This window comes from Cyprinodon variegatus, unplaced genomic scaffold (assembly GCF_000732505.1).
Source record: "Cyprinodon variegatus isolate N-32 unplaced genomic scaffold, C_variegatus-1.0 Scaffold1619, whole genome shotgun sequence".
Classification (NCBI taxonomy): domain Eukaryota; kingdom Metazoa; phylum Chordata; class Actinopteri; order Cyprinodontiformes; family Cyprinodontidae; genus Cyprinodon; species Cyprinodon variegatus.
In genome coordinates this window covers 79446-90631 of record NW_015152072.1, presented here as the reverse complement: position 1 = coordinate 90631, position 11186 = coordinate 79446, and the positions used below count along the sequence as shown (strand labels likewise).

Genomic DNA, 11186 nt, shown 5'->3' with positions numbered 1-11186 from the left:
GGATTGCTGAAGAGTCAATGAGTCGATGCAATCAGCTGGTTTTCCTTAGATAGAAAACTTTGAATCAATCTGACTGGATGATCTGGTTGATCTGGATCTATAAAGTGACCTGAGATGACATGATGTGAATTGGAGCTATAGAAATAAACTGAATAGAATCTTTTTACATCTAAATGATTACAAGAATTATGAGTAAAAACACGAAAGATTTCAAGGAAAGTAGTTTATAGTCATTTTATTTTATTTAAAAAGATGTAATAAGGTCAAATATTCAAAATGCAGATTTATTATAAAATAAAATATAAGAAAAAACAAAGAACTGCAGATAAACGAGATAAACAAAGAAAACAGGAAGCTTCAATTTTAGAACAACCAGGAAAAATTTCAATTTCTCATCATTTTTGTTTTTGTCTTAAACTTTTTATAATAATAAATGTTTATCTACATTCTGCAGATAGAAAATCATAGATAGAACCTTCAGAGGAGATAGAGCCTCCAGTCCATCTCTGAGGACACACCAGGTTCTGTTCAGGTTCTGCTCAGGTTCTGTCCGGGTTCTGTCCAGGTTCTGTTCAGGTTCTTCAGAACTTTCTGGGTCGTCCATCCAACCTTCCTTTGCCAGAAATCAGTCTATTGATAATTTCTCGGATCCGGTTCTGGTTCCGGACCCACAGCCAGCCGTCCGGTTCCGGTCCGGTGGGTCGGCAGGTTGGACGGATCCTCCTGGGTGACAGCGGCCGCTTCTGGGCTGCTTCTGGCGGCCTGAGGGGAACCTCCTCCGGTGGTAAAGTTCCCAAAGTCCCTTGGAGCGGAACCGCCTCCATGGATCCAACAGTCGGGAGTTCCTCCACATTTCCTCCGCGGCTCCTCTGCGCTCCAGCTGCGGCTTGGAGGCGCTCCGGGACCGGAGGTGGGCTTCCAGAAGACTCCGTAGTAAAGAGCCAGGAGGACGGAGACCAGGCAGACCGCCAGCATGTAGCCCAGAACCGTCGCCATGCGGAGCCACCTCCTGCTGGTTCCTCCCTGCAGCTGCCTCCTCTGCTCCGCGGGGGAAGGAGCCGCTTTACGGCGACCTGCGGCTCCGAACCCGGAGCTCCAGCTGCTCTGGTCCCGCATGCTGAGCTTCTGGACCTCCAGCAGAACTCCAGCAGCTTTATACTCACTACCGACCGGAAACCCACCTTGGCCCTTCAAAATAAAAGCGTTGCAGCTGGCTGCTCCTCAGAGTGGACAGATGGTCCAGAGGGAACCTTAGAACATCTGCAGGTAGATCATCTGCAGGTAGATCATCTGCAGGTAGATCATCTGCAGGTAGATCATCTGCAGATAGAACATCTGCAGGTTAAACATCTGCAGGTAGAACATCTGCAGGTTAAACATCTGCAGGTAGATCATCTGCAGGTAGAACATCTGCAGGTAGAACATCTGCAGGTAGATCATCTGCAGGTAGATCATCTGCAGGTAGAGAACAGTCTGAGCTCCCTGATTGGTCGATGGTGAGATTGGTGCTTCTAATGCAGCTGGAATCCAGCTTCAATCTAACTTCCATGCAGAAATTCACTGCAGGTCTCTGAAGCAGCCTTCTTTCTATTTGTGGCGTTTTGAAACAACTTTCTGAAGATCAATCAGTGACATTAATTGTTTGGACACTCGGGGGATATTTGGTCATTCGGATACCTCAGAATTACATTACATTTTTACAAGTCTTAATATGACTTCAGATATCCTAAAGTAGCAGTAAGGAAAGTCAAATGGAGTTTTTACAAGTCAAAACTTTTTCTTTGATATCTTAAAAGTAAGAACTGATAGTCAGTAGAAGTTGATTTCATGATAAAACGGCCTGCCATAACCGTCGTCCTTTCACAACAGTGTATTATAATATCACAGCTGGAAAACGACAGTCATTTACTGTGTGATTCACAGTATATTACGGTAATGCAACACTAATCCATGATTTATGGTAAATTGACAGTGAAAATGTTACAGTGTGATTTCCTGCTCTGTGATTGGACAGATGATCAGGCTTTCAGCTGCTCGTCATCCTCAGTGGGCCGAGCTGTCAGCATAGATCACTGCGCTTTGGATCTGATAAAATAGATCTATGATCAAGTTTCAAATGAAGTGATGTTGTGGGTTCAGGTCCCCTCAGCCACCATCTGGGTCTCCAGAACCTCCTGACCCGTACTGGTGGCCCAGAGTGGGCCTGAGGAACCAATAGGAAATCTGTTTTTATCAATTCCGGGCTTTGCCTACATAAATGAGCTTCATCTGTACGGATGAGTCAGTGATTGATTTACATGAAGAGAAAGAGCCGTTCTCATCAGCTTTTATTCTCATCTGTCTACAGAGTCTACAGAGCTTAGAAGATCAAATCAAAGCCACTCAGCATCAACATGGCGTCTGCTGAACCAAACATCTCGGCTCTAAATCTGGTGGCTTCAGTCGCTTCAATGATTCCTACAAACATAAACATTTATAACAACCTACATGCAAAGGGTTAAAATTTGGTAAAATGTTGATCAAAATCTACAGTCATGATGATGAAATAATTTATGTTATAGATCTAGAAACATGTGAACTGCACACTGTGTGTGTATATCTATATAGAATCACAGCATAGAGTTTGAAGCTAAATGCTGGAAGGTTTGATGGAAAAGCAACATATCCTAACAGGTCATTACAGCAGCTGAGCATCATTTCCACATCAAACACAGTTTTTATTTGTCAGCAGGAAGGTTGTAGAGATCAGAGGCGTGGCGGGTTCGCTACCAGACGTCCAGAACCAGAACCTATAGAAGAAACAGATTTAGAGTCTGTCAGCAGAATCAGAAACCTGAAGGGATGCTGTGTTTCTATGGCAACTGAAATGCTTCTGGATTAATCTGGATCTGAATCTGGATTCATGGCTGCACTTCCTGTTTTCTAATCTGAGCAGAAATTATTTCAATCAATTGAATTAAAATCCTGAGGATTAGAAATGAGTGATTAGTTTGAGAGACGAATATCTATGTTTGAATTAAAACACTGACAAAGAAAACATGAATGCAGATCCGCTCTTCACTCCTCATTTTATCACTGTGTTTTGGTTTAATCCCCCAGTGTTAAATAATCCCAGACCCTGAAGGTCTGGACCTTGAAGCTCCGGACCTTCAGGGTCCAGACCTTCAGGGTCTAGCCCTTCAGGTCTGGACCCTGAAGGTTTCAGGGTCTTCAGGTCCAGACCTTAAGGGTCCAGACTGAAGGTCTGGATCCTGAAGGTCCAGACCTGAAGACCCTGAAACCCTGAAACCTTCAGGGTCCGGACCTGAAGGGCCAGACCCTGAAGGTCTGGACCCTGAAGGTCCGGACCCTGAAGGTTTCAGGGTCTTCAGGTCCAGACCTTCAGGGTCCAGACCTGAAGACCCTGAAGGTTTCAGGGTCTTCAGGTCTGGACCCTGAAGGTCTGGATCCTGACCTGAAGACCCTGAAACCTTCAGGGTCTGGACCTTCAAGGTCTGGGTGGTTGTTGAGAATCTGAGCCGCTGCAGCATGAAGAACTCACCCAGACCTCCTCAGTCATCCAAGCTTTTCTTGGAGGATCCATCCCTGCTCTTGGCTCTCAGCTTGTTGACCTGCGACTCTGCGATGTCCGCTCTCTCCTCTGCCTCCTCCAGCTCGTGCTGCAGCTTGCGGAGTTTGGCCATGTTGGCGTTTGCCGCCTCCTCTGCCTCCTCAGCTGTGTGCTTGTAGGACTTGACCTTCAGCTGAAGCTTGTCCACCAGATCCTGCAGGCGTGCCATGTTCTTGCGGTCCTCCTCCGTCTGGTAGGTGAGTTCCTTGATGCGGCGCTCGTATTTGCGAACCGCCTTAATGGACTCGGTTCCTCGCCTCTGCTCTGCCTCCAACTCGTTCTCCAGCTCTTTGATGCGAGCCTCCAGCTTGTGGAGCTGCTTCTTGCCGCCCTTCATGGCGAGCTGCTCTGCTTCATCCAGACGGTGCTGCAAGTCCTTGATCGTCTGTTCCATGTTTTTCTTCATTCGCTCCAGATGGGCGCTGGTGTCCTGCTCCTTTTTGAGCTCCTCGGCCATCATGGCTGCATCAGTAATGGCCTTCTTGGCTTTCTCCTCAGCATTGCGGTTTTCTTGTATGGCGTCTTCCAGTTCGTTTTGCAGGCTGAGGAGATCTGCCTCGTGCTTCTTCTTCTGATGGATCAAGCTGGTGTTTTGGGAATGCAGCAGCTGCATCCGCTCTGTTGCATCCGTCAGTTCCTGTTCTGCTAGTTTACGACTCCTGTCGGTCTGCTCCAGGGCCGCCCTCACCTCCTCTAGCTCAGCCTGAATGAGATTGCTGCGCCGCTCCAGCAAAGCCATGTTTTCTCTCAGGTCATCGTTGGCATGTTGTGCGTCGTCCAGCTGGAGCTGAGCATCTTTTAGGAAAGCCTGAAGGGTCTTGACCTGTTTCTGGGCATCTGCTGCCTGCCTGTTGGCTTGGCTCAGCTGGATTTCCATCTCATTGAGGTCACCCTCCATCTTCTTTTTGATCCTCAAGGCTTCATTTCTGCTCCTGGTTTCAGACTCCAGAGAGGATTGAAGAGACTCCAACATTCTTTGGTAGTTCCTCTTGGCCTGCTCCATTTCTTCATCTTTTTCAGCCAGTTTACGCTCTATTTCAGCCTTCACTTGGTTAAATTCCATCTGAGCACGGAGGATCTTGGTCTCTTCATGTTCCAGGGAACCCTCCGCCTCTTCCAGTGCAGACTGCAGTTCAGCCTTTTCTTGTTCAAGCTGCTTTCGGATCTTCTCCAGCTCGTGGGCGCTGCGGCCGCCCTCTCCGAGCTGCTCAGTCAGGTCAGAAATCTCCTCCTGAAGGTTCTTGTTCTCTCTCTTCATTGTCTCCAGTTGATCCAGGGATTCCTCATAGGCATTTTTCAATTTGAAGAGTTCAGTGCTCAGACAACGAGCTTCCTTTTGAGAGGCTTCCAGTTCAGACTGTGACTCCTCAAACTTTTGCTTCCAATCTGCCAGGACTTTGTCAAAGGTTCTTTGTTTTTTGTCGAGGGCAGCAGATGCAGCGTTAGATCTCTCCAGATCCAGCATGAGGTCTTCAATCTCATTCTGAAGGCGGTGTTTGGTCTTCTCCAGAGATGAACACTTTGCATTCACCGCCTCGATTGCCTCCTCAGCTTCCTGCAGTCTCTGAACCAACTTCTTTTTTGCTTCTTCAAGTTCCTCTGTTCTTTGGATTCCATCAGTCTCATACTTGGTTCTCCAGGCGGATACTTCTGTGTTGGACTTAGACAGAGCTCTCTGTAGCTCCGCCTTGGCTTCCTGCTCCTCCTCAAACTGTTCCCGAAGCAGATCACAGTCATGGCGAGCGGATTGTAGAGCATGTGCCAGAGCATTTTTGGCCTTTACCTCCTCCTCTAGTTGTCTGCGCAGATCTTCAACCTGTTGGTTGTAGGAGTTCTTTCCTCTGGTCAGCTGAGAAATCAAGCACTCCTTCTCCTCCAGCTGACGTCCTAGCTCTCCATTCTCAGTTAGCAGTTTGGCCTTCTGAGTGGTCAAGTCATTGACACTTCGCTGAGCTTCCTCGTATTTACTTTTGTACTCGTTCATGTTGTCTTCCATGGTGCGACACGTTTTCTCTATGTTAGATTTGGTTTTGACGATGCTCTCCATGTTTGAGGCCAAGTCGTCCAGCTCCAGTTTGAGCTCTGTCTTCTCCTTCTCCAGTTTCTGCTTCACACGCTGCAGGTTATCTATCTGTTCTCCCAGTTCAGCAACACTGTCAGCATGTTTCTTCCTCAGGGTGGCAGCGGTAGCTTCATGCTGTAGAGTCGACTCCTCCAGCTCTCTGCGCAGCTTCTGAAATTCAGCGTCTCTCTTCTTGTTTAACTCCACCTGAGCGGATGTGGCCCCTCCGGCTTCCTCCAGACGTTCACTGATGTCCTCCAGCTCACGGGAAAGATCTGAGCGCTGCTTCTCCACCTTGGCCCGCGCTGCACGCTCAGCCTCCAGCTCTTCCTCCAGCTCCTCAATTCTCGCCTGGTTTTCTTTCATCTTCTTCTGGAGCTGAACTGAAGCAATCTGCTCATCTTCCAGTCTTGAGTTTATTTGACTGACCTCAAAGTCCTTTTTCTTTAGTTTTTCTTCCAGCTGCTGCTTGTCATTCTCCAAGTCCATCAGGGTTTCCTGGCTCAGTTTCAGGTCACCCTCCAGCTTCCTCTTTGAGCGCTCCAGGTCCATTCTGACTTTCTTCTCTTGTTCCAGGGAGCCCTCCAGATCATCTACCTGCTGTTCCAACTTAGCTTTGGCTTTGGTCAGACTGTTGGCCTTGTCTTCTTCACTTTGAAGGTCGTCCAGTGTCTGCTGGTGGGCCTCCTGCAGTGCTTTTTTTTCTTTGGTCAACTTCAGGATGTTTTCATCCTGGGAAGCCATCTCTTCCATGAGGTTTTTAACTTTATTCTCTGTAGCATGCTTCTCCTTTTCTACCTTGGCTAAAGTTAGCTCTAGGTCATCGATGTCCTTCTTCAGCTCAGAGCACTCATCTTCAAGCTTGCGCTTCTTAGCTGTAAGATCAGCATTCACTTCCTCCTCATCTTCTAGTCTTTCATTCATCTCTTTCAGTTTGGCCTCCAGTTGAATTTTGCTCTTAATCAGCTGTTCACAGCGTTCCTCAGCGTCTGTCAGGGTGTCCTGTTCAGACTGTATCTGCAGAGTCAAATCATTCTTCTCTTGAAGAAGAGTCACAATTTTCTCTTCTAGTTCCTTCCGCCGTGTTTCTGATTTCTCCAGTGCTTCCTTCACCTTTTTGAATTCATCCTTTATGTTGGCCATCTCTTTCTCTGCCTCTGCACTCTTCAAAAGGGGTTTTATCTTGAAAAACAGCTTCATCCAGGGCCAGTTCTTCACACCCAGAAAGGATCTTAAGTTCCACTGAATAACCATCAGGGCATCTCTGCGTTCCACCAGTTTGGCAAACTCTTCCCTCATCAGCAGCCCTCTGGCATTAGCCTGAATCCTGGTGATGATCCGAGAGAGTTGCTCATCTCGCATCTCCTCCAGGGTTCCCAGCAGCCCGGCTTTGAAGAACACCTTTGTGTGTCCAAACTTGTACTGTGTGTGGTCAATGTCAAGGGATCCCAGCAGCTTTTCAGCACTCTTCTTACAGTCGATGAATTGGCCTTCTGGGATGGCAGAGGGATTCAGGATTCTGTAGCGCTGCTTAAAGTCACCGTAGAGAACCCTGTTCGGGAACCCCTTCCTGCAGATTCTGATGCCTTCCAGAACACCATTACACCGGAGCTGGTGCATCACAAGGCAGTTGTCCATGGCCCCTGGAGTTTTCCTTTCATTGGGAATCAGACAGCGGACAAAGTGGGGATGGGTGGTCTTCAGGTTGGTCATCAGCTTATTCAGGTTTTCCCTGTGAAGAGCAGACACTGTCTGGAAGGAAGAACCTTTCTTCTTGGCTCCTTTGCCACCTGCTTTTTCTGCGCCGTCGGTTCCTGAGTAGCTTGAAAACAGCAGACTTAACAGCTTCAGAGAGGATTTCTGGTAAAGACCAACCACAGTTTCATTTAGAGGGTCTTTGTTCTTGACCAGCCAACCACCAATGTTGTAATCAACAGTGCCAGCGTAGTGAACCAGGGCAAAATGAGCCTCTGATTTCCCCTTGGTTGCCCTTGGCTTCTCAAACATCTTGTTCTTGCCTAGATGATTATCATAAAGCTTAGCCTTAAAGGTCTGGTCGCTGGCTTTGGGAAACATGCACTCTTCCTCTAGAATTGAAAGGATTCCTAAAGGCTTCTCAATCAGATCGATACAGGCCTGAAGATCCATCCCAAAGTCGATAAACTCCCATTCAATCCCCTCCTTCTTGTACTCTTCTTGCTCAAGGACAAACATGTGATGGTTGAAAAACTGTTGCAGTTTCTCGTTTGTGTAATTGATGCACAGCTGTTCAAATGTGTTAAAATCAAATATCTCAAAACCAGCAATGTCCAGCACTCCTATGAAGTACTGACGATGCTGCTTAGTGTCCAGCGACTGGTTGATCCGAACCACCATCCAGTTGAACATCTTCTCATACACAGACTTAGCCAGTGCTCCGATGGCGTAGTAGACTTGGTCAACGCTTTGGCCCTTGGTAACGTATTCGTTCCCGACCTTGACTCTGGGATGGCACAGCCCTTTGATGAGGTCGGCAGAATTGAGGCCCATGAGGTAAGCGGATTTATCTGCAGCCTCAGTACCGTCGGGTTCTGCCTGCTCCTCTCGCTGTTTCTGTTTAAACTTCATGTTGCCGTAGTGCATGATGGCACCGGTCAGTTTGTAGACACCCATTTTTTCTTCAGGGGTAAAACCTAGAACATCAAAGGCACTGTCAGTGGCCATCAGCTCCTCTGAGTCGTTGATGGAGGCGACTGTTACCTCTCCTTGGGAGATGTATGAGTAGTCGTATGGATTATTGGTGATAAGCAGCAGATCCAACAGCTCAGGCTTTTGATTGGACAGGATCTGGTAAAAGATGTGGTAGTTCCTTTCAGCCTTTAGCTGAAAAGTTACACGGGACTTCTCCAGCAGGTACGTCTCGATGTCAGCTGACGACAGTTTACCACTTGTGCCAAAATGAATTCGGATAAATTTTCCAAAGCGAGACGAGTTGTCATTTCTCAGTGTTTTGGCGTTGCCAAAGGCCTCCAGTGCTGGGTTTGCCTGGATGATTTGATCTTCCAGGGTCCCTTTGCTGCTGTCTTTTTTGGCCCCGCCTCCAACTGCTGCAATGCTGGCGAAGTACTGGATGACCCTCTTGGTGTTAACAGTCTTTCCTGCCCCAGATTCTCCGGTGATGAGGACGGACTGGTTCTCCCGGTCGGTCAGCATGTACTGGTAGGCATTGTCAGAGATGGAGAAGATGTGAGGGGGAGCTTCACTCCTCTTCTTACCCCTGTAGGCTGCCACCACCTCGGAGTCGTAGACGGGGAGCCACTTGTATGGGTTGACAGTGACACAGAATAGCCCAGAGTAGGTGTAAATCATCCATGCAGCGTAACGCTCTTTGAGGTTAAATAGCACCGCCGGCTCATGAAGGAACGTAAACATAGCCATGTCCTCGATTTTATCAAACTTTGGCGGGTTTTGGGGATGAACATCGGTCTCCTTCACCGTCACAGTTGTCCCATCCTCCTTCTTGACAGTCACTTTGCCTCCTTCTTTGCTGAGGATCTGTCCTTTCATGAACTCTACTTTATCATCAACAACAAAACATTCGGTCTTGATGTCAAAAGGTCTAGTCTGAGCTTCCAGACGCTCCTTGTCTGACTTCCTCAGAAAAGGAGCAGCCTTTCCAAACTCTGCCATCAGAGCATCACCCATGGTGGACGAGGAAGGTTCAGCCTAGACAGACCAACACCTCAATGAATAATGTGCTTCTCTTCCAGTCCTCCCTGGAGAACTGATGCTGTTTTGAAGAGGACAGCAGTTTTAAATGCTCTCTTTGAGCCAAACTAGGAAACATCTGATGGCTAAAACCGCTGCTGGACTATATATGTCCATGAAGACACCCTGAGGGCAGATCCTGGACCTTTGGCTGCTGCAGTCCATTTTAGGTAAACCAAAGATGCACTGCCTCTTATCTGTTTGCTCATATCAGTCCTCCTCAGAGTGCCTTTCAAACATCTCCTCCAGCGACCAAAGAGTCTGCTGCTGCTCCACTTCTTTCACTAAATAATCTTTATTGTAGTTGAACATATTATCTGGGAATCTTCTTTGGCTTTTTAAAGATGGAGCTTTTGTGTTGTTAGCAGCTCTTAGATCTTCTCTCAAAATGTAAGCTGCTGAAGCCTTTCAGGCTCTTCTTCCTGCAGTTTGTTTTATTAGCTGATAAATACAGAATGAATCAGTGTTCAGAGAGGATTTAATGCAGCTGTGCTTTAAGTTTAGCTGTTATGAACGTCCCTGATCTAGACTGTAAATATCAAACATTAAATAAATAAAAGTGGACAGTTTCCCTGGATAGTTTCTGCATTTCAGCAGTAAAGTCATGTGAAAAAGCTTAAAATAAGCTTCTAACTCTATTAAGTCATTATTGGATTGTTTCACGTTTCCATGTATTTCATTAAATCCAAAGGATGTGAGCAACCTGGTAATACACGTCTTTCAATAGTTATTATTTCTATTATCTACTGGTTTCTATTTTAAAGCCAAGTGTCACTTCTTGCTTCCTCATATTTTTTTTTTTATTTTGCCAAATTTGTACCTGAGCTGCACCAAAATTCATATATTAACCTTTATCCAGACATCCGTTGTGTCTGGATGTGATGAACCTGGAAGATCGGCTCATTTAATTCATATAAAAAGTATTAAAAAGCTCCTTTAACTTAGAAAAGAAGCCGGTATGTAAAGAAGCTGGAACGTTGCTGCTAATCAGAATCTCCAGTGTTGGTGATGAACTGAAGGGTTGGTGTCTGTTTATCTCAGGAAGGCTTCAGTCTGCAAATAGAAAGCTGAAAGCTTTTATCTGCATGCCTGGAGCTTCATTCAGCCTGCAGCCTCTTCTCTGCAGCACTCTGGACATCAGTGGACATCAGTGGACATCAGTGGACATCAGTGGACATCAGTGGACATCCATCTGCTTCCTGTTTGAATCCATTTTAATTCCATTTAATTTAGAAAAATATTTTCTCCACCCCGGGAACAGAGTGTCTTTCTTCTTCCATCCATGATCAGACATTCAGATGGTTCTAGTTAGAAGATGGTGCCCCCTCCTCATCTACAGGGAAACCAGATTAATCCAGTTTAATCCCAGACCGTCATTGATTTTATGAATATATTCTATAACAGGCTTTTAAATAAATGACTGCAGGTAATAAAAATTATTAGAGTAAAATTTTATAAAACTAATTCCTGCAGACAACAAACCACTGAAATCATGGCAGCAAACATTTGGTTCAACTTTCTAAAAAGTGTGTAAATATATCATGTGGGAGTTTTGGAAAAATTTTAACGTTTTGAATTTGTTTTATATGCTGCTGTCCTCTTGGTAAGGTCTCTGAAGAATAATAGATTCTAAATCTCCATGAGACAAACTAGATTAAATAAAGTCCAAACTGGCAAAATATCTTATGCTGATGATACGCAGCTATATCTGTCTATAATCCAGAAGAAGCTAACCCATTACATAGATTACAGGCATGTCTGAAGACA

The 11186-nt window shown here is 46.2% G+C and overlaps 1 pseudogene; it reads right to left on the bottom strand.

Annotated features, from left to right (window-relative positions):
• Positions 1–2386: 2386 nt before the first annotated feature.
• Positions 2387–9365, bottom strand: LOC107104115 (annotated as a pseudogene).
• Between the last annotated feature and the right edge of the window lie 1821 nt (positions 9366–11186).